The following is a 27,222-nucleotide window of genomic DNA, read 5'->3' on the forward strand; positions in this document are numbered from 1 at the left end:
GAGTATAAACCACACTGGAGGCCTCCCCCCGCGGCTGATCGGACCGCGCAGTGAAGTTGGCAGAGAGACCATGGGGGCCTGGATCAGACAACGGTGGTTGGGTGCCCCCGCGACAGAGAGAGTTAATAAAAAGGGCGCCAGTGATGCTGGGGAGAATACACCCCCTCCCCGGATGCAGGGATTATGATACATGAGGACCAGTTGGGATTTCTACCACGTAGGAACACTCTGCGTAATATTCACTGACTAGCCCATGTGGTTCACTCATTGAAGGGGGAAATTGATGACTATGCGTTGGCCTTCCTGGATATACAGCAGGCATTCGATACAGTCTGTTGGAGCTACATCTGGAGGGTGCTTGATGGGATGGGACTGGGCCCGCAATACCTTAAATAGATAAAACCGGTATACACTAGTCCGCAGGCCAGGAAACTTATAGGTTGCACAGTCTCTGCAACAAAAAGATCTTCAACATGGTACCAGACAGGGTGGTCCCTTGTTGCCTCTGATGTTTGTTGTAGCTATAGAGCCATTGGCGTGTCGGCTCAGACAGAGGCTCTGTGGCTGGGAGAGCCGTGTGGGAACACTGGAACACATTCTCTCCCTTTATGCGGATGACGCGTTGCTTTATTTACAGAAACCAGCTGAATTGGTTCCACTGATTTTGGCTGAACTGGCAACATTTGCAGAGGCCTCTGGGCTTCGGGTGAATAGAGCAACATCTTTCCACTTCCCTTTCCCTGATCGTCACCCCAGTGGAACAGTTCCCAAAAGTAGACTTACCTTGGGTAATTGATACAATACGTTACCTGGGAATGTTTATAATGCTAGGCAAAACCACAAATTATGAGATGAATATGGGCAGAGTGGTTGAGGGGTTGCAGAGATCCATCCAGTTTTGAAATACACTGAAATTGTCGTTGATGAGCAAGATAGCCCTTATGAAGAAGGTGGTGTTGCAGAGATGCCTCTACATCATGCAGGGCACCTTTTACGTGATACCAGAGAAAAACGTTTCATGAATTGGACTCGCTCCTGGTGGAACTTCTTTGGAATAGGCGGAGGTGTAAGGTGAGTCTCGCCACGCTGTGAAGGGAAAGGGAGCGATGGGGCCTAGAGATGCAGGGCCTAGAACTATACTATTTAGCATTGCAGCTTCAGCATGCCATAAGCTGGTTAGAGACAGACCCTACCTGGGAGCGCTCCCTATTGATGACCTCTGGCACTATACAGCCACTCTGGATATTATTGATGAGAGGGAAGGCTCTTCTGGACACTGCCCCCACCTGATTCGCCTAATGGCAAGATTATGGGATAGCACAGTGCAAACTTTAATGCATGGAATGTCTTACAAACCCGATCTGGATATATGGATCCTATCCTTCTTCACACAAATACAAGGCTCAATGTCAGTGAAGAGATATCAACAGGGTGGTTGTTTAACGTTAGCCGACCTGTACCCAAATGGGAGATTCATATTCCTCCAGGACGCCATAGAAACCTTTGCATTGGGGAAGGGACAGTTTCTTCAATATGCTAAAATTGCGGCCACAGTGCGACTGTTATGGCTGACATTCCCAGAAGCACCAGTCTCCACTTATACCGTGCTTTGTCTGTTTTTCTATGGCGGGAGGGTGCAAGCTGGTGACACACATGTATCGGGCATTGAGAACTGATAGACCAGTTAAATAGCTGAAAATAGAGAAGAAATGGGAAGTGGTTAGTGATGAACCGCTCTCTCCCGAGAATTGGTCTCAAATTCACGAGGAGGTCCGGAAGGTGTCACTCTGCTAGATTCAAACAAATACAATACAATGTAATTCATAGGACCTACCTCTCTCCCAAAAGACTCCACACAATCTACCTGACAAGTGACTCTAGGTGTCCTAAATGACTAGACATAGAGGCTGACTTTTTGCAGATGATGTGGCAGTGCCAAAGGTTACGCAGATATTGAAGTGACATAGTGAACCAGATCAGGGAAACCACTGGGTGGAAAATCCCCTTAACTATCAGCAGCTGTTTCCTAGGATTGTTGCCTCGTGATCAGAAGCAACAGCTTAGCAGGCGATTTGCAGTCTTGGGCCTCACGGTGGCTAAGAAAATAATCGCAATACCTTGGATGAGTGACCGGGCCCCAACTAAGAGGAGCTGGATGAAAGACTTGTGGGAATGGGTGAGTGTGGAAGAGGAACATATGAGGCAAACAAGAAAGGATACAAAACTGCCTGAGGTGCTATCGGCATGGGGACTAATGACACAGGAATTGGAGGGGTCTATACTCAACGGGCAGACTGGGTCAACCTCCCAACGGGCTTCCAGTGTAGGAAAAGTGCAAGAGGCACTTGCTAAGATATAAACCCACAGGGCAACCTAAAAACATGACTTGCAATATACTGAACTTTAAGAAATACAACGGGTGAAAGAGCAATAAAGCTTCCCAGCATTGTAGGGTTTTTCTTTCTTTTTTGTTTATCTTTTTCCAAAGGATGTTGTAATGCGACAGTAACTCCCAAACAGAGACCGGCCAGAAATGCTGTTAATAAGATTTGAAATAACATTGTTGATTCCATGATGTATACGTGCAGAGGAAACATTAATAAACAAATAAAAAAAAAAAAAAAGATTCATCAAACGAGCCAAAGTTATTAGTAAAACAAAAAATGTTTTTTCTTTAGAAACTAGGTCCTAACTATAACTATCATGTGGTGATATATATATGTATGTATATATATATAGATAGATAGATAGATAGATAGATAGATAGATAGATAGATAGATAGATAGATAGATAGATAGATAGGTAGGTAGATAGGTAGATACAAATAAGCGTGCAGAGAAACAGATAAAAACATTGCTCCTACATGCAGGGAGCTGCTGTTTAAAGCAGCTCCCTGCTTGTGGGAGCAATTCCAGCTCCCACTAGATGTGCGGAGCCAGCTAGGACAGTTGGGGCTTCAGGCTCCCACATTGGTCCTGTCACTCTCTAACTCTCTTGCTCTCTCTTTCTTCCATCTCATAATGGGATAGAAGAGAGAGAAAGAGAGAGAGAGAGAGAGAGAAAGAGAGAGATATTGTCATTGCAATGGTCTCTCCGTGGAATTACATCAAAGAGTCAGACTAGCAAAATATTTGGTACGAATGTCATGGTTACATTTGGATGCAGAGCAGAACATAGTCACTTCTTGTCTAAAGGTCAAGGTCTTGTGCTGTCACTCAGTAGGCTGAAGGTTCAAATCCTAGTATCGCTTGGCAGTGGGTTTATTTATTCACTAGTGTTTGGACGGTTAAACCTTCCTAATGATGGAACATTCACGTTTCTTTCCAGTCACATGTATGGGTTGACTGTCATAGGTGTGTCTGAAAGAATCACAGTAAGGAGTCAACTATGGTGTAAAAGTTAAGGTCACAGTCCCTCCCAGGGAAAGATGAGTGCCCTTCTCCAAGTGCCCAGGTGTTTTCTTTAATTTCTTTTAAACTTCAAAGGTTTGAGGTTCATACTGAAAGGTGATCACACTCTTTTTAAATGACAAATACATTTTTCTTTTCAATTTGTCCGGAAATATCTAATTCTAAGTATGTCATTCATCAAAGTCTAAAAAACTCTCTATGCCTCTTCCTCTCACTCTCTTTCACTCTCTCTTTCAATTTATCTTTTGAATCTCTTTTTCTCATTCACACGCCCACTCAGACGCTTATGTACCCACTCACAGACCCACTCAAAGGCCCACCAAGACACTCAGGCACTCACTCCCAGACCTACTCAGACTCACCAAATCACAGTCCCACTGAAATTCTCATTCACCCTCTCACAGGCCCACACAGATACTGACACACCCACTAAGACACTGATGCACCCACTCTCACACCCAGACAGACTCACCTCCAGATACACCCTCTGAACCTATTTTCATACCCAGAGAGACAGTCTGTGGCCAACTCCTGTTGTGCACAACCAAATGGCCATGCACAGCATGGGGTTGGGCAGTTAGGGGGTTTGGCCGCAGGGTCTGGCACAGGCCAGACCTTATGGGTAACCCCCACCACCCACAGCCTAAGGCCATGCACGGTGCAAGGGTGGGTGCTTATAGGGGGTTGTCCTCAGGGCAAGGCCGTGCTCAATGGTGGTTGGAATAACGTATAGTAATGATAATTACTATATGTTAAAAACACATCGAAATTCACTGAAAATAACGAAGGTTATAGGGACGTTATAGTTAGGATATAGAATTTTTAAAAACAGAAATTCACTTTAAAAAACAAAGGTGACAGGGATGTTAATTTTAGGCTCACATTTTAAATGTACAAAACAATAGAAATTCACCTGTTGTAGGTAGAGTTATCTCAAGTAACTATAACTTCTGCCCTAAGATAACTTTAACTCTTGCCCTCACCATACACTGCTAATTACCCCACAAATTATGGAACTCATGACATCTTTGAATACATAATTGACAATATCAATGTAATATTTGCAGTAAAATGTTTGACAAAAAAACTGTGCATGGCAGGGGCACGACTTACTGTTATCTTAGGGCACAAGTTATAGTGACTTAAGATAACCCTAACTATAACAGGTGAATTTCTATAGTTTTTGGTTTTGTACATTTAAATGTGAGTCTTAAGTCCCTGTCACCTTTAGTTTTTTTAAGTATATATATATATATATATATATATATATATATATATATATATATATATATATATATACATATATGTGTGTGTGTGTGTGTATGTATGTGTGCATGTGTGGGTGGGTGTGTGTGTGTGTGTGTGTATATTTATATATTACCTACTGGCGGTCACCAGTAGGTAATTATAGTGAGGATCATGATTCCATAGAAAAAGCATGTTTTGACTTGCCTATATCTTTGACGCTGTTTTACAAATCTTCATAACATTTTCAAAAAAAAGTGCACCCATAATTCTTGTTGGGCACTGAAAGTTTTGAGGTGATCCGTCAAGCAGCGGCTGAGAAAAAGGGGTGGTCAATAAATGTGCATTTCCAATCTTAGTTCCCATAGGAGTTTTGAACACGACTACAGCCCGAACCACTGGATGGAATTACACCAAATTGGCAGAAAGGTAGCTTTCATTACGCAGATTACACTTTCAGTTATTTGGTGTTAATTTGCCCTGTAGTTATTGAGATATTTAAGGAAATCCAAATTTACATACCTAGGGCTGCAGACCCTCCCCATCAACTTTGTGAATACTAACAAGTTTGTGCAGAGAAATGTAGAGCTCTGATTGGCTGCCAACCCTTCGACCAGAAAAAAAAAAGTGGCCAGGGAAAGGACACCCTAACCCCTTAACTCTGGTGCTTGCCCAACATAGCAAATTAGCACTTTTAAAAAAAAAATTGGGGGAATTTGCGATGATGGTCTCCAGCACTTGTTTGATTAAAGCCTCCGGGTGAGCTAGGTCCTGAGGGCATGCTCAAAATCAAGGAGGGGGACGCATGGGCCCCACTTCTAGGTTTATTACTGTTCCAGAGCCTGCCACCTCACGGTGCTTTGTTTTTCACAATATGTGGGGGCCCCCCATGCCCCGGGGACCACCACCTCCCTGGGGAAAAATTTAGTTGTTGTACTGACGGGGTCTTGGGGACCCACCTGAGTCCAAGGGATCACCATCTCCCTGGAGTTAACATAGAATTCTGCAGAGGGGCTGCTCACCAGACCCACAACTCTCAGGACTGCCCCCTCCCTAGGATCATTTATTTATATGAAGGGGGGCCATGCAGCTCCCCCACAGCCCCAGGGAAAGCCACCTTCTTGGGGCTAATCCCAAAAATAGTGAAGCGGTCCATTGCGCGCCCCCCGGCCCTGAAGACCGCAACCTCCCTGGGACTATTTAATATTGGAGGGGAGCTGTGAGGCCCCCCTCGTAAAGCCTATAATGGCCCCGGGGACCACCCCCCGGGCCAGTTTCAGCTATATCCGAGGATGCCCAATGTTTGCTGTGACTTGGCGGGAACTTTGACACTTCACCCTCACCCTTTAGCTCTGATGTTGGGGACCCAGAGGACACCACCAGTGCAAAAAAGCATTTTTTTTTAATGGTCCTGAAAATCACAGCCGATCGGCAAATTCAGCGAATTTTGTTTTAAAAAAATACTTATTTTGAATAGAGGCCCCCATGGGCCAGGTCCCTGAGGCATTTGTTTGACAAAATGAGGACCTCCACCTCCCCAGGGCTTTGTTTTTTAATAATGCCCACTCAGAGGTTCCATTGAAAACAAATGCGGGGGCCCTTACTTGTTTTTTCTTTTTGAGTTTTCACCAAATTTGCAGATCCACCATGATTTTCTGTGAATCTTTTAGTAAAAAGGCTGTGGCCAGGCCTTGCGGCCAACTCCCAGTAACCACCCAGAGAGTGTTTCTAAATTTTCATAAATTATATCGTTAGAATGATATATTTTAGGACAAATTGAAAACAAAAATGTAAATTGTAAAGTAAAAATGAGTGAGATCACCTTTCAGTTTTTCCCTTTAACATTTGACGTTTAAAAGAAATTTAGTTAGGCAAGCAACCAGAGACACACTGAGACTGGAACCCTCAACTTTCAGTGTGAGGGTCAGAGATCTTGAGCCCCACTACATAGATTACTACTTATTGTATAGTGACCAGATATAACTTTGACATTCAAGCCAAAGATTTTGTTGGTGAAAAAGAGTAACATGGGAAAGAGTCTTCAGTGTTCCATCACTAGGAATGTTTAACAGTCAAAACACTAGAAAATCAAGAGACACACTTCCATGAGATACAAGGTTTTGAACCTTCAACCTACTGACAGTTCAAGAGCTTTACCTTAGGCCAGAAGTGACCCAGGTCTGTTCATCAAACATAAATATAATATTTGGGCCAAACATCTTGCTAGTTTGATGCTTTGAAGTGAGAATTGCAATGACAATCTCTCTTTCTCTGTCTTCCATCACATTTTGGGATGGAAGAGAGAGAGAAAGTGAGCAGGGGACAGATTTGGAGAAATAGATTGACAAAGAGAAATTGAGAGTGTGAGAGAGGGAGAGACAGGGATTCTTAGGATTTGATGAATGATGTACTTAGAATACAATATTTCCAGGCAAATTAAAAAGAAAAATGTTTTTACAATTAAAAAGAGTGAGATCACCTTTAAGTATGTTCCTTAAATATTTAAAGTTGAAAAGAAGCAGGGACATGACCACAGACACATATACACTTGAATCCTCAACCTTCCGTGTACGTATCTGAGACCTTAAAACCACTAGGCCAAAAGTGACTCCTTAGCAGGTGGTGGCTGGTGGCGTCTAGAGTTAGCTATGGCATTGAACCCAAAGATTTTGAGTGGAAAAAGACTTCAACATTATATCACTAGGAATGTTCAACAATCAAAACATTAGAAAATGAACACACATAATGTGATGAGGTACAATGATTTGAACCTTCAGCCTACTGAGTGACAGTCCAAGAGCTTCAGCATTAGGTCAGAAGTGACCATGGTCTGCTGTCCATCAAAACGAAACTATAACATTCGAATCAAACATCTTACTAGTGTGACACTTTGACATTATTGCATGGAGAGATCATTGCAATAACAATCTCTCTTTTTTCCATCCCATTATAGGATGGAAGAGAGAGAGAGAGAGAGGGAGAGAGAGAGAGAGAGAGAGAGAGAGAGAGAGAGAGAGAGAGAGAGAGAGAGGTCCACAAGACTGCAGGGGGGACCTCAAGGCCCCCCAGTCCTAGCCAGCTCCCTTCATCCCGCAGGAGCTGGCATGGCTCTAACAAGCAAGTAGCTTCTTAAAATAGCAGCTCCCTCCTTGAAGGAGCAATGTTTTCATCTGTTGCCCTGCGCACACATTTGCTGGCAGGAAAACAGATAAAAACTCTGCTTTCTGCAAGTAGGAGTAGTTTGACAGCTCACACTTGCAGAAAGCAGAGATATGTTTGCTTTTGCTTGGTGGGATTTGTCAGATCCCACGAAGCAAAAGCTAACAGGTATGACCTAGGGGTGGGCACCTCAGGCCATAGCAGGAGCCGGCCCTGGGGGATGGTGGTGCCATGTATGGCTCCAAGGGGGGGCGGCCCCCTAAAATGTTTATTTTAACCCTGGGGAGGTGATGGTCCTCAGGGCCAGTGGGCCTCAACGGCCCCCTTCATTCTTTTATTTTAGCCCCAGAAAGGTGGCGGTCCCCGTGGCTGCAGGGGGCTGCACAACCCCCCACGTACAATTCAATCTTTGCCCCTGGGAGTTGGTAGTCTCTGTGGCTGTGGAGGAGCCCATACAGTCCCCCCGCATATAATTCAGTCTTTGTCCTGGGGAGGTGGTGAACCTGGGGCTGAGAGAGGCCGGGAACCCCCCTGCATTTAATTCTAATGTATTTGGCCCTGGGTTAGTGGTGACCCCACGGCTACAGGGGGGTTGGGTGCCACCTCCATTTAATTCTATTTTAGCCCCAGGGAGGTGGCAGCCCCCAGGGCTGCAGGGGCCTGGGTGGGCCTTCTACATTTTATTTTATCTTCAGCCCCAGGGAGGTGGTGTTCTCCGGGGCTATGGTTGGGCTGGGCAGTCGCCCTGCATTTAATACTCTGTTTGGCCCCAGAGAGATGGCGGTCCCCAGGGCTTCAGTAAGACCAGGAGGGGGTGCCCATGCATCCCCCTCTTTATTTTTTTTACTAGCTCCAGAAACCTAACCCACCATGAGCTTCATCAAAATAAGTGTAGGAGCATTTTAATTGGATCTACAGATCCATTGCGACTCTCAAAGAATATTAATCTCCTGGGACCCTAGCACCAGAGCTAAGGGGTCAGGGTGTCCCTAATCTAGTCCCTTTTATTTTTTGTAATCTTTTTTTCTGGAACTCAGCTATCGTTGAGTCCCAAGATGGCTGCAAACACTTCCTTGTTGAAGTGTTTGCTGCCAATCAGATCTCAGCACAAGATCAGGAGGGTTTGCAGAGCCTACGCATCCCTATGTATACAAAGTTATTTTTTTTCTTTATTTTCTCTAGTGCCGTAGTATTGAAAATGTCATCAAGATTCGACAAATAGCACCAAAGTTATCAGCAAACAAAATGGTTTGTCTATATATATATTACCTAGTGGTGGTCGCCAATAGGTAGTTATAGTTAGGACCTAATTTCTATAGAAAAAGCATTTGTTTAGTTGCCTATATCTTTGGCACCGGTTGATGAATCTTCTTGGAATTTTCCAAAACAAATTGATGCTCACACCAGCTGCTGTCTGGAAAGTTTTGGGGTGATCCATCAAGCAGGGCCATGAAAAATGGAGGGGTCCCAAAACATTTTTCTCCCTGTTAATTCTGTTAGGGATTTTGAACATGAATAGCGTTGCACCACTGGATGGAATTACAACAAACTTGGCAGAAAGGTAGCTCTTGGTCCTTTTTGTTATTTGGTGCGAATCCATTCAGTAGTTTTTGACAACATATTAAAGAAAATTCAAATTTGTATATATGGCAACATGAAGGCTCAGCGAACCCTCCTGATCTTCTACTGAGATCTGATATGCTGCCAACACTTCAACATGAAAGTGTTGATATTCATCATGGGACGCCACTTATGCTGAGTTACAAAAAAGAGGTGAAAAATAAGAAAAGGGGCAGGTTAGGAACACCCTTACCACTTAGCTCTGGTGCTGGGGTCCCAGAGGGACCCACCCCAGAGCAAAAAAAGCATTAAAAAAAAAACATTTTTCACAAATTGCGGCAGATCCGCTGATCCAGCAAAATCCAAAACAATATTTTAATATAGGGGAGGACCTGTGGCCTCCCCCACAGCCCTGGGGACCACCACCTCCCCGAGCAAAACAATGATTTAATATGGGGAGGTCCTGTGGCCTCCCCCAGAGACCCAGAGATTGCCACCTCCCCAGGGCAAAACATTATTTTAATATTCGGGCGGCCCTAGGGCCTCCCCCTGGGCAAATACTGAATTAAATGTGGGGGGCCTTGTGGCCTCCCTGTGGCCCTGGGGACCACCACCTCCCCGGGGCTTAAATTAAAGAATGAAGGTTGTCCGTTGTGAACTCCCAGTTCCAGGGACCACCACCTCACTGGGGCAAATACAACATTGTAGTGGGGTCGTGTAGCCCCCCCTCGTGGAGCACACATGGCCCAAGGCCATCTAATATTATATCCCAGTGTGTCAACCCCCGGAACATAACTGTTTGCTTTTGCTTGGTGGGAGCTGACAGCTCCCACCAAGCAAAAGCACACATTACTCCTCTTTCTGCAAGCGAGAGCTGTGAAACAGCTCCTGCTTGCAGACAGCAGAGTCTTCAACTGTTTCCCTGTAAACAAATATGGGTGCAGGAAAACAGATGAAAACATTGTTCCCTCAAGAAGGGAGCATAAAATGAAACTACCAACTAAATAAAATTCATTTTCCCTCATTCAAATCTGGGTGAATAGTAACTCTTTTGCATTTTTGGCTGTCAATGGCATGTTTTCTTTCCACATTACTGCAAACTAACTTGAAAATAAACACACATACAAATAGGACAAAGTCAAAGAAGGAATCAAAATGTGTTATGAATGTCCATAAAAATCCTAAAACTATTTAAAAAGGGCACTAGAGGCAACTGTTGTGTTAAACACTCTATAAGCACTCACAGGTGTGTATATATATCTTCATCTGTGTTGAGCCCAATGGGTTCCTTTGTGTCCATTCTAAAAATATATTTGCATTCTAGTTGGAGTAATGTTCTCTCTCTATCACCTCCTCTCAGAGATTCCCTGATGCAATCTATAACACTGAATGCCATGCGCCTGGATCACTACTGTGAAAGTCTCTAAAATGTCTTGACTCTGGGTAAGTATCATCCTGGTTCTTTACTGCCTGCAAATTCTGTAAAATCTGCTTCCGCACTGATAACTTTGCACTGCCAATTTATTTTTTAGGACTTGGCCAATCTAGCAAATATAAGGCATACTCTGTCCTGCAACTTAAAGCATGTCTCATTTAGTTTTTTTCTCCTATGTCTGTTACTACTAGCTGAAGTAATTATAACTCATGCCCTAAGGTAACTATAACTCGTGCCCCTGCCATGCACAATTTTGTTCTCAATAATTTTACTGCAATTGTTACATTGATATTATGAGTTATGTTATCAAAGATGTCATAAGTGATATAATATGTGGGCCTTTGGCCTATCCCCCTATAAACACCTCACCCCATGCCACACACAGCCTTTAGTCATGCACGGCGGGGTTTGGCCGCAGGGCCTGGCCTGCAGCCAACCTCCTATTACCACCCATCCCCATGCCACTCATGAAGTGCTTCTTTGCTTGGTGGACATGTGATCATATTCCTGTGCATCAATAATGTATCTCCAAAATTGATGGGAAACACACTCGGGGTCCCTTTTAGTAAACTGTCCATTATTCTGGAAAATGGCAGGAAGATATTGCATGCCACTAATGTATTTGGGGTGGGGGCCAAAAGGGCAGGGATTGTAGCCCATTTTACATTCTTGTAATTTTTAAAAAGGAGAACACAATATCTGGTTTCAGCAGCAGATAACAAGAAATAACCCACTCACCACAGTCACTAAATGAGATATTGTGCTTAATAAAAGCAAGCATGCAAACTCCTCCATAAAGGTTTAGAGGTAACTTTTTAAGGTGGCTTCATGACCCTCTCCTCTCTTTTGCACAGGCCGGCCATGGGAAGTGCCATGCACAGTTGTCTCATCAATAACTTTATTGCAAATGTTGCAGTGAGACTATGAAAGATGTCATAGAATATGTCATCAATGATATAATATGTGGATTAATTAGCTGTGCATGGCAAAGGTGCAATTTATTGTACCTTAGGGCCATGAGTTTTAGTTACATGAAAGAACTCTAACTGTAACTGCTGAATTTCTACAATTTTGGATGAGTAAATTCAGAACCTAACTAAAATGTTCCTGTAACCTTTGTTTTTTTCAGTGAATTTCTATGTTTTTTTTTATGTATAGTAATTTTCATTGCTATGTGTGAATTCATCCACCACCTGCATGGCCGCGGTTGGCCACAGGGCCAACCCCCTATAAGCACCCAACCTTGCATCGTGCACTGCCTTCTCCTGTGTGCAGCAGGGGTTGCCCGCAAGGGCTGGCCTGCAGCCAGTCCCTGCAGCCAACCTCCCTAACCACCTAACCCGATGCTGTGCACAGTTCTTTGTGCATGCACAGCTGAAGTTGGCTGCGGCCTCTCTGGGCATGGGAATAGGTGTAAGAGGCTTTATCTGGGGGTAAGAGTGGCTGTCAGAGTGTCTGTCTGGGTGTGAGAGTGAATATTTCAGTGTTTCAGTAGGTGCAACAGTATGTGCGCGGGTCTGTAAGTGGGTACATCAGGATGTCAGTGGGTCTGTTAGTGGATGTGTGATGGTCTGAGTGGATGTGTGAGTGGGTGTGTAACTGTCTAAGTGAGTCTGAGAGGGGGCATGAGTGTCTGAGTGGGTGTGTGAGTGTCTCAGTGGGTCTGTGTGTGGCAGCTTAAGTGTTTAAGTTGGTGTGTGAGAATTGATTGAAAGAGAAACAGGGAGAGCGAAAGAAAGGGAAAGAGAGTTTTTTAGGTTTTGATGTCTGATATACTTATAATGAGTTATTTGTGTCCAATATTAATTAAAAAATGTGTGTGTTTTTTTTTTTAATATAGTATTTTTTAAAAAAAAGAGAAATGAGTCCAGCTGCAATCGGACCCCCAAAGCTCAGTGTGAAGATCTGCGACCTTCAAACTGGACTATCTGCTTTTTTTCAGCCCTTTATGGGCTATTTGGGACCGGGGGAGAGACCTTAAGGGCTGGCCTGTGGTCCCTCCCTATTTATTTATTTATTTATTTTAATTTAAATAAAATGCCCTTTATGGGCTACCTGACACTGCAGGGGAAGCCTTAAAGCTTCGCTCACAGTGCCATTGCTTCAGCTAGAATGGAGCTGCTTTGATAGAAGCTCCCTGTTTGCTGAAGCATTTCATCTCTGTCCCCTGGACGAGTGAGGGGACAAAGATGAAAGCTTCGGATTCTGAGAGTGGGACCTGTTTTATAGGTCCTGCTGTCAAAACCCGAAGTGTTTGCTGTGGCTTGCCTGCAGCTGCAGAGATGCAGCAAAGCCACAGCAAACAGCTATGTCTTGGGGGTGGGCACCCTGGGACATAGCAGGAGCCACCTGTGCAGGGTGGCGGTCCTCAGGGCCATCAGTGGCTCCAAGAGGGGGGCCATGTGGCTCCCCCATCAAGAATAGCCTCAGGGGGTGTTGGTCCCTGGGGTTAGGGGGTCCCAAAAGGACCCCCTTTCTTTTTTTAAATATTTGCCCTGGGGGTGGTGATCCCCAGGGCAGCGGAAAGGCCGCACAGACCCAAAAATAAATAACTCTTTGCCTTGGAGGTGGTGGTCCCAAGGGCACCGTGTCAGCGGGCTCACCTACATATGAAATAATGAAAGCCCTGGGGAGGTGCCTGTCCCCAGGACAGCACAGGGCCACGGCCCCCGCATTTTTAAAAATAAAGCCCTGGGGAGGTGGCAGTCCTCAGGGCAGCGTGGTGGCTGCAGGCCCCCCCACATATAATAATGAATGGGGTGGTGGCTGCCCGCAGGGCAGTGGGGGGGGCACAGCCCCAGCTTATATATCAATGAAAGCCCTTCGGAGGTGGCGGTCCCTAGGGCAGCGAGGGGGCCATGGACAACACTGCATTTTTTAACAAGCATTTACAATGCAATGGGTCTCACGTTTCCTCGAGTTAGAGCTATCAGCACTGTAAATTCCTAGCTATACTTTCCTTGCCATATAAATTGAAAATGAAAAGTAAAACAGTTGACGGAAGCATGTCAATTCAAAGTGCCACGGCCGACATGAGTGTGAGCATGAGAGTTATTGGATCCCTGCTTGAATGTCTAGAAAGGATTGCGGCTGGGATGAAAGGCAAACTGAAATAGGAGGAGAGGCCATCAGATGCTGTAACAGGAGGAAGCGTGTCTTGTGTGATGGTCAACAAAAATGTTCACTTAGTATGCCCCTAGTCCTCGGTCCCTTGGAGGGAGCTGAAGGGGCCGGAGTGCAGCACCCACACGTCACGAGTACCAAATCACTACAGTTCACAGGAGGCATATTATACAATGACTAGTGCTTGTCCATAAACAGTGACCTCAAGGCGCTGAAGAAGGGCAAGCGTCAGGCATATGAAACGGCGGAGCTTTCAGAAGCTCTAAGAGGGCTAGCTCGACGGCAACTGGATCTCCCCACAGGGCCACTTGAGCTATGGGGCAAGAGATAACTAAATTGTGAATCAGAATTGACTAAATTATCCGGCAAAATAAGGAAAGTTATGCGACGTAATGCCACACATTTCATAAGAGTATTACTTCATTAATTTTGTTATTTTCAAACAGGCTAACGCTGCGTGGGTAAATGTTTCACGTCATTAGAACCAGTTTAATCATTCGAACAGGGTAACAGAAAGGCCAGTCAGTCTTTGGATTGGGCTTTCCACTATGCGGCAACATGTGTAGAGACTGTTGACGATATTTCAGTAAATTTTCACCTGTTTGAGCTACAAACATTTTTGTACAAAAATCTCTAGATTATATACCAGAGAAGATGGATTATGTGGCAAATCCATAAATATGCGGAAAACATCGCGGAATGGCAAATTGCAGTGGTCCTGCCCTGCAGCAAGGATGCCCTGGTTACCCTGCCTCAGGTTCCCGGCAAGCAGACAGCTGATTGGCAGGGAGCGGGCAGACAGCTGTTGGGCCAGAGGGGCACTTGAGAGGTAAATTGCACAGACTGCGAGTAGGGCAGGCCCAGCAAGAAGGGATTCCCGAGCAGACCGTTCAAGTCACTCAGCTGCCTTCATCTAGCATGGCGCAGTCCAAGCATCTCCACGTCCAGACTGGCTCCCAACGTAAGCCACTATGGCCCATATTTATACTTTTTTTGCTCTGCATTTGCCTCACTTTTTGACGCAAAAGCAGCGCAAACTTACAAAATATAACATATTTTGTAAGTTTGAGCCGCTTTTGCGTTATATTTTGTAAGTTTGAGCCGCTTTTGCGTCAAAAAGTGACGCAAATGCGGCACAAAAAAAGTATAAATATGGGCCTATGAGTGTAAACGGGACAAGGCCGGGGCGCGATGCATGCCTGGAGAGTGGAAACCAAGGGCTCTCTTTCCAGCACTCGGTGGCAGTGCTGCACGACGGACTGCAGCACAGTGCTGCACCGCTGCCAGGTAGCTGTTAACACAGCAAAGTGTGGCAAATGAAAGGCACGTGTGATGCACAGCACGGATGCCCTTGTGAAAGAGGACTCCGCCAAGTCAAGCCCAGCCACACCATGGCATCTCTTCCGTGCATTCAGTGGCCTAGCACAAAATAATGACGCCCCCGCAAAATGTGAAGGGGGAGGAGGGGCTGAGTTTCTCATAGATCTGAGATATTCAATGGTCTTTAACTGAAATTCCATGTTTCCAAGACAGTCAAAAAAAGTCCTATTCTTTCTCCTTGCAAAGGAAAACTTTGTCGGTCACAACACTAATTTGGATCCGAGGTTAAAGGGATCACGATGTGAGCTTGTGCAATCCCAAAATGTAAGGTAATCAAAAGTAACTATTATCAACTGAAGTTGCACGTAGACAAACTAGTAATACTACTTTTCAGGAAGACATGGGGCAATTTATACCTAGAGAAAGAAAACCTTCTGTTTGCAGCTCCGATCCAGCTGTTTACTGGTAACCAAGCACCAAAACACTGAGTCAGCTGTTCAGTCTGGCACTGGGAAAAGGAGCTATACATATGTCGAGACAAAATGCAATAAAAAATAATCTGGCGAAGGTCACATCGAGTGCAAGCTCCTCGTTAGGAATTCAGGACTAAACGCTGAAAAATGCAAACAAAGAACCAGGATGGCATGAGCTGTGTAGAAATAACACATTTAAACAAGTATGTAAAGTGCTCGATTTCTGCCAAGCGAGATCGCGCTTGTAAATTAGAGAAAAAAAAGTCCACGAGCCTGATGGAAAACAGCGAGCCTCGCATGTTTTCTGTACTTGGTTGCTGCGCTCGAGGAGGGCTAGCCACCGGAAAAGGCATGACATATGCTTGCCTTCGACTAATGAAAGCAAGCAGATTTTATTAGGGAAGCCCACAAACCAATAAAAAACACTGACGTGAAGTTGACAGGGCACCGAGCCCTTTTCTAAATACAAAAGAGTCTCACTGCGATACGCATGCGCGAGCGCATGCAACGCAGGCTCGACCCTAAAAATGAAAGCCCCAGGCCATGGCCCACCCAGGGGCCTATAAAAAACTGGTGCGAATGTTGCAAATTAGCAGCAAAAAAATGTCCCTTTGGCCCCCCACCAGTGCTAAAGGGTCAGGGTGAATCTACTCTGGCCCCTTTTCTTTTTTGTAAACTTTTTTTCTGGGACTCAGCTCAAGTTGAGTCCCAAGATGGCTGCCAATACTTCCTGGTTTGAAATGTTGGCGGTCAATCAGAGCTGTCCAGTTCCCTGCACGAGCTTGTCTTTGTTCGCGATTACTTTGCGGCCAGAGATATACAAATTTGAATTTCCCTAAATTTCTCAAAAACTACTGAACGAATTTACACCAAATAAGAGAAAGCGTAATCTGTGTACCGAAGACATAGATTAATACATATCTAAAGACATATCTAAAGAATCTTATGGCAATTAACATGGAAAACGCAATGTTTTTTTAGCCTCTGCTTGATGGACCACCCAAAAATTTACCATGCACAACAAGAATTACTGCAACTCTTTTTTTTGGAAAATCCCGCGAAGAATAGTGCCAAACATATAGGCAAGTCAAAAAATGCTTTTTCTATGGAAACATAGTCCTAACTATAACTACCTACAGACTAAGACAGCTGCAGCCAAGTCACATTAAACATTACTCTGCTTTTTGACAGTGGCTTTATTGGTGAGTTAGTAGGTATATGAGTGACTGTATACATAAGTGACAGGCTGTAACAGTGACTATGTGGAAGGGTAAGTGGATGTGTGAGTAGCTGTATCAGTAAGTGAGTTGATGTGTTAGTGTCTGCATGGGTGAGTGACTGGGTTTGTCAGTGATTGTACAGGTGAGTGGCTGGGTGTGGTAGTTGTACAGGTGAGTTACTTTGTGTGTAAGTGTTTATATATGGGAGTGAGTGCTGTGGCTGTGATTCTCTGGCTGAGTGTGTGGGTGTGTGACTGTTTGTATCAGTAACTCAATGGGTATATTGGTGGCTGTGTGGGAATGTTATTTGTTTTTGAGAGTGGTTGAACAGGTGAATGAGTTGATGTCTAAGTGGCTATGTGGGTGTGTGAGTGGGTTTGTGAGTAGCCATGTAAGTGTATGAATAGCTGAGTTAAGAATTTATGGTTGAGTGAGTCGTGGTATTAGTGGCTGTGTGAGTGAGTAACACAGTATGTGTGTGTCAATAGTCTTATGGGTCTATAAATGAGCATGTGAGTAGTTGTGTGTGTGGATGTACAATTGTTTGTATGAGAGTATGACTTGCTGTCCAAGGTTTTTTGTGGATGATGTCATCAGTGACATTATTTGAGATGTCATCAGTTATGTCATCAGTGACGTCACTGACCATGTCAGGAGTAATGTAATATTTGAGGTCATAAGCAGTGCATTACGGAGGCACAAGTTATAGTTAGCTGAGGTAACTATAACTGCTTAATTTCTATGGCTTTGTACATGTGAAATGTGAGCCTAACTCTAACCTTGCTGCAACCTTTGTTCCTTTTCAGTGAATTTCTATGTTTTTTAAATTCTATTTCCAAATTATAACATCCCTGCAACCTTTGTTTTTTTCAACAAAATTCTATGTTTTTTAAAATTATATTTCCTAATTATAACACCCTTGTAACCTTTGTTTTTTTCAGTGAATTTCTATGTTTTTTTATTTCTATTTGTTAATTGTAAAATGTAACTGTTGATAGTAAGTCTGTGTATGCCTGTTTTACTATGTGAGTGGGTATATGAATACATGTGTCAGTGTTTATCTGGATTTGTGTCTAAGTGGGTATGTAAATTAAGACGTGTTTGAGTAGGTTCCTGCGTGGGTAAATTACTGTGTTTGTGACTTAAAGAGGAAAGATAAAATTAGCAGAAAGGAACAAGCAGAAGGAAAAAACATGAACAGAGAGACACAAACAGAGCACAGTAAATGATCAGAAAATGGGCAGAAAGACACAAACAGAGGGCAACATTTGAGCATTAAAACAAGGAGAACAAGCAGAAATGTACAGTGTGAAGAAACAAAGAGGAAGGCTGACATAGAGGGCAATAAACAAGCAGAAAGGAGGCAGAAGGCTGAAAACAGATGCTAAGAAGGGTCACAGAAGAACAAACAGAGAGAAGAAATAAGCAGAAAATGGACAGAGTCTCTAACAGTGTAATAAATTACCATACATGCACAAACAGGAAATGAGTAGGAAGCAAGCAGAGAGCAGAAACAAAAGGCAAGAAATGGACACAGGGGCAGAAATTGAGGGCAAGACTTGACCAGAACGCAGGCACAGAGACACAAACAGAGGGCAAGAAATGAGTAGAAACACATTGAGTGTAAGAAAGGTGTAGAAAGCAGGTAGAAAGCAGCAACACAGGGTAACCAGTGGACACGGGCAGAAACAGAGGAAAAGAAACAATTAGAAAATGGGCAGGGACACAGAAGCAGAAGTAGAAAATGACAAGAGAGGTTACAACAGAGGATAAGAATGTGGAGTAAATGGTCAAAGAGGCACAGGCAGAGGGAACAAATGAACTAAGAGACACAAACTTCAACAAATTAGTAGAAAATGGACTGAGAGATGTAAAGAGAGGGCAAGAAACAAGCAGAAAGGGAAGAACAGAGGACAAGAATTTTTTAAAATATGAATTTCAACATTGCAAACATCATGAATACCAGCAATATATATGTTCAAGTTTCATTATAAACAATGTTTAAGTACAGCAATTTTCTAGTATAGTATTGAAACTAGTGTTTTCATAATTATTTTTATTATAATCTACTTTTAAATTGTACTTCTCGTGCGTGCGATGACAACAGTTGTTGCAGTGACCGGCATCATTGCGAGTGTCATGTGACCTAGAAACAAAGCTTTATGATTGGAGGAGACACTTTTCATACACTTTCATAGGAAGTTCCCACCTGTTCCTTGTTCCTGAAGGTTCTATATTATTAATTTCTATTTGCTTAGCAGTGCTGCAGTAGTTTAGTTGTTTTTGTTTTTAAAATGGCAAGTGGAGGGACTAAAGATCAGGAGTTGCCCCAGAAGACAAAAGACTAGGAAGTGCAGGTGATTCCTAATCAGGTTTCACCACATGAGGTAGAACATCAGAAGAAGACTCTGATGATAAAGGACCACTAGCACGAAAACAAAGTCTTGCATGAGATTTTTTCATAATTCCATCTTCTGAGTCTAAAACAGTTGCCAAATTTATGAAATATACTTTGTGTGACAAAACCTTCTCAAGAGGGGCATCTAAGAAATATTTATGCGGTACGAAGGGTATCTTATACCATCACAATACTTATTCATCAGAGACAGCCTGAGAGGGCAAAGAGAAATTGTGCTACAGAGGGGACCTATCGTTTTACTCATGAAGCACCTTCTGCTGGAGAGTGTCCAGAGATGTGCAGTCAAGAAGACCTGTTAATCATACCGAGTTGCATGATGCTGGAACCCACTGCCTGAAGTGTAGTACCACTCTTCCTATGGGAGAACAATCCTTCAAGCTGATTTTCGAGGCAGCAAGAAACCATGCTTGCTATTTCTTTTTAGTATTTTTAATTTGGTCCAGTTTTTGTAATGTTGTTTACCTTTGTTGACAGAGTTTTTTCTCCTTTTTGATGCCATTATGATTAAACAAAAAAGTACAAAATTGAGAGAAAATAAAAAAAAGATAACATGCATGTGTGAATAAGTAAGTGAGTGTGTGCATATAGGGATGAGTGAGTGGGTGCATGAATGGCTGAATAGCTCAGTGAGTGGGTCCATGAGTGAGTGAGTGAGTGAGAGCATGAGTGGTGCATGGGTGACTGAAAGGGTGTATGCATGGGTGATTGAGTTCATAAGTGTCTGTATGGGCGAGTGAGTGCAAGAGTATGTGTATGAGTGAGTGAGTGAATGAGTGGTGTATGGGTGATTGACAGTGTGCATGAGTGGATGTATGACCAAATAAATGAGTGCATGAGTGGTGTCTGAGTGAGTGTATGACTGCTTGTATGGTGTCTGATTGAGTGTATAAGTACATGTATGGGTAAGTGAGTGTATGAGTGCATGTATGAGTGAGTGAGTGCATTAGTGGTGTATGGGTGATTGACTGAGTGCATGTATGGGGGAGTGAGGGAGTGCATGTATGTGTGAAAAACTGAGTGCATGTCTGTATGTATGTATGAATGGGTGAGTGAGTGCGTAGGTGCATGAATGGCTGAATAGCTTTGTGAGTGGGTCCATGAGGGGCTATATGAGTGAGAGTGTGAGTGGTGCATGGGTGACTAAAAGAGTGTATGAGTGTGTATATGGGTGAGCAAGTGCATAAGTGTATGTATGTGGGAGTGAATGAGGGCAAGAGGGTGTGTATGAGTGAGTGTATGAGAGGTATATGGGTGATTGGCTGAGTACATGTATGAGCAAATGAATGAGTGTATAAGTGATTGAGTGAGTGTATGAGTGGTTGTATGGGTGACTGAGTGTATGCGTGTATGTATGGAAAAGTGATTGAGTGTTTGAGCGCATGTATGGACAAGTGAGTGAGTTCATGAGTGGTGTATGGGTGATCCACTGAGTGCATGAATGACTGAGTGACATCATCCATGGTAGGCAAAATGATGTCTAAAGTACTGGTAATCCATTTTTACAAAATCCAACAGTCGATTTTTGTCCTCAATTAGGATGTAAACGTTTGGTTGGAAAAACAAAAGAGGACTTTTTTTAAGTTTTGAAGAAATGTTATTCTTAAAGTTATTCTTTCAACTTTGAGCTTCTGTAGTTGGGGTATTTTCTTGTAATTTCAGATTTTAATGAGAGAGTGTTGTATAGACTTGATATATTAATTCATTTATGGAATATTATAAAACCTTACCCTTAGTAGGCCGAATAATGTCTAAAAACCACATGAATCATGTAGACAAAACACTGTACACCACTTTTTCAATCATAATTTTTCCTTAGAACTTTGGTTGAAGAAAGAGAAGATATGAGCTAGGTAGTTTGAAGGGAAGTTTTTTATTTGTATTTCAGACTTCTGTTATTGCATTCTGTCCATCCAATTTTGCTTTTTAAATATACAGTGTAGTATCCACAGGTTGTATGAACTCCTTTGTGAAAGATAATAGCCAAAGTAATAAAAGTTGTTTCTGAAAGTGCTACTTGTCCAGCTCTGTAGTTTGTAATTTGAGTTTCCAATTTGGTACCATCTTGTCCGCATCGTTGTAGCGTTACTATAAGGTGTTTTTGTGCTTTGTTGAAACAATGTAGAGATAAGGTCAAATCTGCAGTTTGGGCAGGTCATATTTTGGTTAGCATTTGTGTACAATTTGTCAAAAGGAACAGTTTTGCAATCGGGTATTGTTAAGTAAAGAAATTGTTCAGAATTGATCTGAGTGCTAGATGTAGAAGAACATCACACTCATGGTACTATTTGTAACGGAGTCCAAATAGATCAATAATATTTACTTCTTCTTGTTCTAAAACTCCAAGGAGGCCACCAAATATGCTTGTGCATCTTGTTGAGTATTGAGAGTAAATGTTATTGATCCTGTACATATATCTAAAAGGTGTCGGATCCCTGAAGCAGAATTTATTAGAGTTCTGTCACTTATTAAACGTTGTAGCAAATTATATTATATTAGCTAACATGTGTTTAATCTGGTTTACTACATATGGTATATAGAACAGTACGTTGAGAACAACATTTACATAGAAGTTGACACCTGAACTATTATCGAACTGGTAACCTACAATTTCATTGTCATTTTCCAGTTTTCTTTTCTTAGCTATCTCGGTGTTTCCCTGTTGTTGTTTCCTTTCTCTAGGGTCTGTAGACTGTTTTGTAATCTTACACTTTAGACAGAGTCTCCATTCCTCATATGCAGGGTAATTGTCTAAATGAGGATCGTATAGACTTCTTAACCGATTGTGCTCTCTTACACAGCTTACACCAGCACTAACTTTGTCCTCATCAAAATCGATCAAAAACAAACCTGATAATGTTCTAATTCAGGACAATGCTACCTATGACATTCCTTCTTTGAAAACAGAACCTCCAATATTAGCCAAATCTGCATCTACACTTAAACCTTGGGAGTGATGGGGGTTACAGCATATGCTAAAGAGAGAAGGAATTGTTGAAGTCAGATTTATAGATCTTTTACAAGCAAAAACCATAGTATACAGCGGCCAATCTTCTTCACATTATCTATCTGATCAAATTAATAGCCAAATAATCTACTTTATCTCTATTTGGAAAATTCATGAAATCAATAACTTCCTATTACACCATTTACTAAGCCTTCTTCAACGTTTAAGTTACGTTGCAAAATAGCTCAACATTTTTGCAGATACACTTTTCTAATCCTGCTGTCTTGGACACAGGATATCTTCTTTCTACAATTGCAGTAGTTTTTAATTTAACTTTGAGCACTCTTGAAGAGTTGGCACTAAACAAACAATAGATTTTTCCTCTTTAATAATATTGAACATGACATTATTTCTGGTTTTGTAATGTTAGATGGGAATAGGGTCTTGATAAGGCGAGTTTCCAAAGTATTTTTCCCCTGTTTTGTCAGGATCCCCACTCTAATGTAGTTTAGTAAATCTCTGTATTCCATATCGGATGGTTGATGCATGTTCTTCACTAATTCCTTATTTTTAAAGTTTAACCAAATGTTCACGTTGCCAATACCTCCCAGGGAATTTCTTGTTTCTTCATGCAAAGGTTTTTTGAAAACAGGATGCCCTTTTACAGGAGGATGTTGGAGTCGGTCCCCAAAGACAATTAAATGCTTTTCTCCAAAGAGTACGTCGTAGTTTGTTTTTTAAATCTGCTGCATCCTTAGGTGTATGAAGGCAAGCATTATTTTTGATACCATGCTCACTTCATCAATGATTATTGCTTTTTTTTTTTTCAAAACTCTTGATACTTCATGGCAAGCATCACCAGATAATTTTTGATATTCTAATTTATTGTCATATTTAATGGGTATTATTAGGAGTCAATGTAGAACAATTCTTTTTATGTTATGTGCAGCTAAACCTGTTGGTGCTGTGACTACACATAACAAATTCAAATGTGTAGTCTTCTGTAGATAACTTGTGACAACTTTATTTAGGAAGGTTTCCCCAGTCCAGGCTTGTCCACTGAGGTATAGCAATATTGCGTTATAAGAAGAGCATTCACATAGTTTCTTATCGTGGAGAAATCCATGCTCTATTTTACTAGTAACTTCATTATACATTTCTTTTTGTTAATTGTTCAGTTGTTCCACTAACTGTTTTGTGACTTCTCCAAGGCTATCTCAGCAGTGATGGTTTCATCCTGTTCAATCTCATTTTTCAACATCTTCAATGACATCGAAAACTTGAACACTGAACACTGTCTTTTACGGCGTTAAATTAGTCTTCATAACAATCATACTGCTCAAGTAAATCTGATTCAGTACACCAAGGCTTGAAGAGTTGCAAAAGTGCCAAATAGAAAAACTCTTTTCTCTCTGCAGGTTGACAAATATGTTTCTGTGGTGAGTTAGATTGCTTTTGTTGTGTCTCACCAAACAAACATCACATCCAATGACTGCAAACTTTCCTTCTTCTACATTTTCAGTTGTACTACTTTTATATGTATAATGCTGAAGTACTTCATAGAGACATGTTTTCAAGATGAGGACTCCTTCTTAGTGTGTATCCAGCATGCTACTTTTCAGAATGTCTGTACCCTTGGGATAATATTTCAAGGTACTGAATTTCTGGAAAATACTTCAATACTCTATTACAATTTCTTGCAAGGCCTAGGCTTATCCACACAATTCTTCTAGACTTGGAGAACAAACTTCCCAGGCTCAACCTATCTGCACATTCATAAGATCCAATTATCTCTCTAGGAAAGCATTTTCAAACTAAGGCGGTCATTCTGACCCTGGCGGTTGAAAACCGCCAGGGCAGAGTGCCGCGGAAGCACCGCCAACAGGCTGGCGGTGCTTCAGGGGCCATTCTGACCGCGGCGGTAAAGCCGCGGTCAGAAAAGGGAAACCGGCGGTTTCCCGCCGGTTTTCCCCTGACCCAGGGAATCCTCCACGGCAGCGCTGCAAGCAGCGCCGCCATGGGGATTCTGACCCCCTTCCCGCCAGCCTGTTTCTGGCGGTTTTCACCGCCAGAAACAGGATGGCGGGAACGGGTGTCGTGGGGCCCCTGGGGGCCCCTGCAGTGCCCATGCCACTGGCATGGGCACTGCAGGGGCCCCCTAACAGGGCCCCATAAAGATTTTCAGTGTCTGCAAAGCAGACACTGAAAATTGCGACGGGTGCGACTGCACCCGTCGCACCCCTTCAACTCCGCCGGCTCCATTCGGAGCCGGCTTCATTGTTGAAGGGGCTTTCCCGCTGGGCCGGCGGGCGGCCTTCTGGCGGTCGCCCGCCGGCCCAGCAGAAAAGTCAGAATGACCGCCGCGGTCATTTGACCGCAGTACGGTCTTCTGGCGGTTCCCGCCAGGTGGGCGGCTTCCTCCGCCCGCGGGAGTCAGAATGACCCCCTAAATCTGTACAATTTTTGGTAAGACTAATTTCCGTGAAAATCTCCTTCCAGACATCTTTCATCTCTGTCTTCTCTGACTTTGTGATGTAAGAAGTCACATTCCTAGCAACAGCAATGTAGTTCTTTACAACAAATTGTACATCCATATTTGCATTCCACATCTTCAGAATTACAGACTTGTAGTAATTCATGTATTACAAAGCTTTTCTTCGTTTTAGACTGTAAGCATTTTTTGGTGATTACCATGTTAGTGTGTGTCTCACAGCTAACATAAAGCTGTTCACTCTTTCTCTGAAAAGACAGGTTGTGGGAATTCAAAACAACATCTTGTACAAAAGTTTGCTTTTCATCAATACTTTTGACAACAGTAGTTCCCACATCTGATATTTTTAAATCTTAGGGCTTGTCTGAATCCTTCCTCAGCAGTTTCTTTTGGTATGGCGCATATTACATTCTGTTCTATGAATGACAAGACAGATTCATCAGAGTCTGTTCCAAACTTCAGGGGCATCTTTTATCCCTAACAGCATGTGAATATGTGGAGCACCTCTAGCTTGGTACTCTTTGTGCCAAAATAAATCAGTTACTTTGCTAAGAGGAGGATTAGTTTTGTTGTAGATGAAAGCCATCATTGCTTGAAACCTGTGGTTAAAATAACTACAAACATTTGCTGTGCCCAATGAGCAGAGTTCTCCTGGTGTCTTCATATTGCTGTAGTTTATATTTGAATTTGCTTCTTGTAAGAAATCATGTAGGTGTTCCTAGGCTTCTTAAAATGTATTTTAGCTCACCATGACAACTATACCGATACTCAGTGGTATCAAGTTGACATACCATCAAGCTAATTAGGTTGTATTTCAGATTTTCATCTTTTTCATTAATTTTTTCGACAACTCCCTCACTGAAAGATTCTGCATATTTACCCCAGTTTTCAGAATGTGATTAACTGCATAAGATAAGCCAAATAGGTAACTCTCAAATAGGAGATGTAATATGTAAGGAATACACTGCCAACATTTTAGGTCTTTTGAGTAAAGTCTAGTTGATCTGTACTTTGCTGCTGGCATTTGTAGAGGCCGGTCATCATATCTACTATCTACGTCACAATGAAACAGTTGTGGAAAACAAGCGTCTAAGGTTTTCTCCTACACATTTGAGGGAGGTCCTTTCACTTTTCTTCATCTGAAAGAGATCAATAGCATCACTTAGAATCTCTTTGGAATGTAGAGGATGAATACTGTAATGGGCATACATTTCTTCTGATTATTTTCAATCTATCTTTTCAATTTGACCTCTTGATAAAATTGTGGTTTTCTCCATATGTGTAAAAAATCCCAAAGATCGCTTACATCTTTATAGTAATCATTATTTTGTACCATATATAACGTAACTTTTTTTTACTTTAGTAACATCTACTAACTCTTGCCATATCTTTTCACTCTTGGTTGGGACACCATTGACTGGAATTACAAGTCATTTTTCCATTTCATTCTGTACTCCTACAGTTTCAATAGTCTGAATACAATATAATGGCAAGTTAACAACTCTAACTTTAAGCCCTTTCTTGAGCTCAGTTTGAGGTAACTTTTCTGTCTTTGGTTCCATACGAACTATAGCTTGAAACTGATGTGCACATTGTATAAGTATAGACTCATAAGCATTCAAACCTTCAATCTCCTGTGAAATTGAAACCAGTTCTAGTTTGTTATACACTACTCTAGCTGGTATTTTATTTTCCTCTAACTTATTATAACAAAACTGACATATATTTTGATGTCTGAAACAAAGTGTTCTTCTACAAACAGATGAGCTGAACATTCTTCCCACTTATCTCTATTCTCTTCTTCAGTTTTTGATGACTCAATAACATAATGAGTTTGACCTTTATATTGAGTGCATATACAACATATACGGACATAATCTGTTTTTTCTGAACAGACTGTTTTCAACTTTATATTCTCTTAAGTAAAGTTAACAAGAGTAGAAACTGCCTCTTGTTATGCTACACCTGTAGATATCAAGTCTTCACTTTCTCTACACTCCTCTTCAGGACCAAAGAAATGATTTTGTACATCATTACAAATCTTTTCTATCTCTGCCTTGGTGCCAAGCAAAAGAGCTGCATTAATTTGTTCTAAACAGAGCGCAGGAGTCTTCATATGGTAAAGCCTCCTAACTAAAGTTTGCATTTCAGAGTGATCCACTGCTAGCATTCTCAAATTATGAAATGTGCTTTGGCACACTTTCTTTGATAGGCATGCCAGGCAGGTTTGTATATTTCCTAACTTTGCATGGTTCTAATCCTTGATGAATTGAAATTTTCTGTTTAAGACTTTTGCATGGAAAGTTACGTACAAAATTCCACAGAATCTCAATTGATTGCTGTTGAACACTACAACTACAACACTACAGCTCCACTTACGCCTTCCCTGTGCCTCTTCAGCTGTGAGTTCCTGAGCTGAGAC

This window comes from Pleurodeles waltl, chromosome 3_1, assembly GCF_031143425.1.
Source record: "Pleurodeles waltl isolate 20211129_DDA chromosome 3_1, aPleWal1.hap1.20221129, whole genome shotgun sequence".
Lineage (NCBI taxonomy): Eukaryota > Metazoa > Chordata > Amphibia > Caudata > Salamandridae > Pleurodeles > Pleurodeles waltl.